Source organism: Sardina pilchardus, chromosome 21, assembly GCF_963854185.1.
Source record: "Sardina pilchardus chromosome 21, fSarPil1.1, whole genome shotgun sequence".
Taxonomy (NCBI): domain Eukaryota; kingdom Metazoa; phylum Chordata; class Actinopteri; order Clupeiformes; family Clupeidae; genus Sardina; species Sardina pilchardus.
In genome coordinates, this window is record NC_085014.1 from 66,611 (window position 1) to 70,935 (window position 4,325).

The window sequence follows — 4,325 nt, forward strand, 5'->3', positions numbered from 1 at the left end:
GTGTACTGTGTTGGTTTTCGCCAAACATTGCGCTTGGAGTTCAGTGCAAAAACACATCTGGAATATTCTGCTACCATGTGGAAAAAGCTTATATGGTCAGATGAGACTAAGATCGAACTTTTTGGAGACTAAGATTGAAGTTTTTGGACTGAGCTCCAGACGCTAACCAAACACAGTATACACACCCAAACACACCAAAAACACACCATACCTACTTTGAAGCATGGTGGGGGCAACATTATGTTTTGGGGATGTTTCTCTTCAGCGGGGACTGGGCAATTGGTCAGGATAGAAGGGAAAATGGATGCTGCCAAGTACACCAAAATTCTTGAGGAAAACCTGCGTCCCTCTCCTAAACAGCTGAGGATGGGGAGGTCATTCGCCTTCCAACACGACAAAAATCCTAAACATACTGCCAAAAGAACAAAGCAGTGGCTTAAGGATAGGATGGTGAATATCCTTGAGTGGCAAAGTCAGAGCCCTGACTTAAATCCTATAGAAAATATGTAGATTGACTTGACGAGAGCAGTCCATCGCCATTCCCTACAGAATTTGACTAAATTTTAACATTTCTGCACGGAAAATTGGGCAAATATTCCCCTATCTAGGTGTGCAAAGCTATAATAGAGACATATCCAAACAGATTGATGGCTGTAATGAAAGCAAAAGGAAGCTTTACAAAGTATTAAGTCAGGGGTATGATGACTTTTCCAACCCTGTTATTCTAGTTTTTCATTTTTTATTAATTTTCAGAACTGTTTACTTTTTTTTCATTATTTTGGTGTTGTACAGCTACATTTGTAAATAAAACTGGAAAATATATTTTTTTAAATGGGTTTTGATTTCAGGCTGTAAGACAAAAAAAGTAACTATTTCAAAAGGGTATGATAACTTTCTATAGGCACTGTACCTGATCATTTTGAAACTATTGTTAAAACTAACTAAATGGACACTGGAAACGGAGTTGATTTTTTTAAGTTAACACTCCTACTAATATATTCATGTTATCACCATGACTCATTCAGTTTGTCAGACCTAAACATCGTCAATTCAGCCTCTTATATTTTTAAGTTGATTTAACTGTATTGAAACACATTTTATTGACTGTGTAGGTTTACTATTTTCCTCAAAAGCAAACATATTTTATTTGTATGATTCAAATAAAAGAAATATTCAAAACACAATGTCAATGCAGATTATGTTTATTTTAACAATTCCATTTGAATTCAGAACAACGTGCCCAGCAATGGGGTTAGTATGGAAACTAAAGAAATAACAACCATATTTTCAATCAAGGTAATACAAGTAATACTCCAAATAACAAACAAACAAAAAAATAGGCCAACACAATAGGCCAATCCAAAAAATAATAGGCCAACAACAATAGGCCGAGATAAAAAAAAAAAAAAGTGAAAACAAAAACAAAATGGTTGCTTGAGTATCACCATGCTGGCAGTACCAACAATGACATATATTAAGCAGACTACTCATCCATCATCAGTAGATCATTTTTCAGACTAAGCAGCCTCGGAGGTAACCGCTTCAGGTCATCCAAACCCATTATAATTTTTTGAATAAAATTGAACGTGTACGACAATTGCTTTGGATAGTCTAGATGTAGAGCATAAATCAGGCCAAAAAGCAAAATGAATGCCTCGGTCAACTGTGCTATATCACACACCACAATATCTCCCTCGAGAACAATAGAATGTATCGCAGGACCAAACTTCACAAGGGAGACTGTGTCATTTGAGACAGTGAGAACAGCTACAGCCGTATCTGAGAGGTCTGGCAGGTCAATGTCTTCTGCCTGAAGAACATGACAGTAATTAGTTAATGAGTAGAGGAGTCAATGAAAAACACTACATGAGTATTTAATATAATAGGAAATACCAGGTAATGAAAAGTTCAGATAAAATCCCAAAATATGACATTCTTGGTGAATTACTGTAGAATGATTTAATTGCTATTCTGGTGGCAAGGAAAATTGTTGTGGTTGTGTGCAGAGGGTTAAATAGAAATAGAGATATGCAGAGAACACAAAGTAAGAAAAACAACACACAGTTGATTCAAAACTTACATTCCAGGTCTTAAAAAATCCATCAGCATCTTCACGCAGGAAAATGGGAAGTGCCCGCAGAGCAATTGTACGTCTGCTGTTAACATCAACGGCTTCCTAGAAAGACAGGAGGAATTGTGGGGTAATGGGAAGACAAATCATCATAATATTAATCATGTGCATATATTAAATAATACTATAGTACAAATTGTCATGAGGTAGGAAATGTTACATACAAGGAGATCATAAGTCCTGAAGATGTTTCTTAGCAATTCAGAAGTTTTGCCAGTGCGGGCCGCTTTTTCACGGTACAATGTTATGAGCCGTGGCATATACTTATCAAATGCAGAATAAAATGTACTCTTTAAGTTTGTACTTGTTATCCGGTGGAATTCTGCACAAATCTGAAAATGCCAAAAGAAAATTGGTCACAATGACATTAAGTTAAATATCGCTGCAGCATGGCATCACTGCCCACATAGGCCTACTGTAGGTCAAATTATGCAAATATCATTCCGCTTCTTCACAACTGGGTGTTTGTACCAGTTTAGGATTTGAACAATTTAAGACATTAGACCACTTCCAGATAGGTGGCTTTACTGCTAAATACTATTGCCTGTAGAGCATGTCCGATTTTGATGATGGAAACTGCTACAGGTAACTTTAGTGAGGGTAGCCTATGTCTGTTTCTTTAAAGCAACATTAAAGCACTTTTCCTCTGTCGCACACACACTATTTGTTTATCCAGCACCTGCTTTGCAAATAATGATGTCCACAGACAAGGAAGAGTATGTTGCATGATTTTACGAAAGTATGATGCATTGCGACATCGAAGCAAATCAAATGTGTAGTTTCTTACGTCTCATTCCATCGAACTACAGATCCGCTACCTGATCTGTTCAATTTATATAGTGCGGTTATAGACAATATGGCCATGAAGGGAATGCAGAAGTGCTGTTCACACTGTTAAGAGTTGATGAACCACTGAAATAATTTTGGAAACATTGCTGTAAGTTACAAAAAACACTTTAGTGTTAAGCACAGAAACATTGCAACCACTTTCAATCCATTATGGGAAAAACAGGGGGTTAACAATCCCAACAGTGTCTCATTTTTTAAAGGTTGTATCAGTGATTGCGGGTGACGTCACTTGTTGGGGTCACACAACATCCACTCCATGTCGGTGATTGGTTGGAACGCTATTTATTTGGTTTTGCGTGGTTGGTAGCGCCAATTGTTTTTGTGTACAGATCTCGGAGCCTAGGCCTAGGCTGTTTTTTTGACAGCCTGCTTATGGGGCGGGTAGCTAGCGGTGAGGGAAGATTAGATGAATGTGATTATTTATGTTTGGGTCTGCAATCTGATACAACCTTTAAGATTTGATGCTCTGTTCAAAAGACGTGTGCATTGGTGAAAAGCCAAATTTGACCTATTGGTGGCACTAAAGCCCTCCAGCTGCAAAAATGCAATTTGGTGAAATCAATCATATGACTGACACCCATCAGTGGGGTTGGGTAAGTCATATGATTGGTGAAAATGTGATAGTTAACATTGCCCCATTAGTGTTCAACTTACAGTTGTCTTATGGTCATATGAGCTACCACAGACTTTAAGTGCAGTGAAGAGAAGAATAATAGTAACACATAAAATACATGAAAACACAGTGAATGTATTCCCAGCTTTGCTGGTAGGACCCCAATTAAGCACACCAGATCTAATATGTAAATAACTTCAAATTACTTGCGACTCCATTCGAAGAGCAGGCCAATTTTCCAGGACTTCAATCACAGGTTGTGACGGGTTGTCCACAATAATGCACTTTCTGCGCAGGGCAAAAGTAGTGCTCATAAGCCTATCTATCAAAACTGGATCTGTCTCAGGCCTTGACGTTTCTTCTAGAAGTTGCAGTCTGAACTGTTCAGAACTACTGGCATTTTCTCCTTTGGGAAAGTTTGGCAAGTAATTAAGCTCAGCTCTGCGTGCCTTTTTAATACTTGAGTGAGATGCCGCGCCATCAGGATTTGACTGGCTTCTTTTGCCTGAGTTAACGGCAACTTCTAGGCAACCAGCTCTACTCAACTTGTGGCGGTAGTTGCCCATTTTGTAAAATAAGCTTTGTTGCCAAGCTAGCCAACCACAATCACTCCCCCGCTGTTTTAGGCAAGGGTGCTTGAGCACTAATGCCTCTGCAGCTTTCGCCAATTCGTTTTCACTGGCATAGGCATTGAAACTAAAAATGACCTCAGCCATTTTTTCTAAAACATTA

General features: G+C 38.4%; 1 long non-coding RNA gene across 1 annotated transcript; it reads right to left on the minus strand.

Annotated features, from left to right (window-relative positions):
• Positions 1–1,300: 1,300 nt before the first annotated feature.
• On the minus strand, positions 1,301–2,457 carry LOC134069342 (uncharacterized). The gene is made up of 3 exons (XR_009936805.1): positions 2,296–2,457; positions 2,081–2,176; positions 1,301–1,810 (listed from the first exon to the last, which is right to left on the minus strand). It is a non-coding gene; the product is annotated as an uncharacterized LOC134069342 (long non-coding RNA).
• Between the last annotated feature and the right edge of the window lie 1,868 nt (positions 2,458–4,325).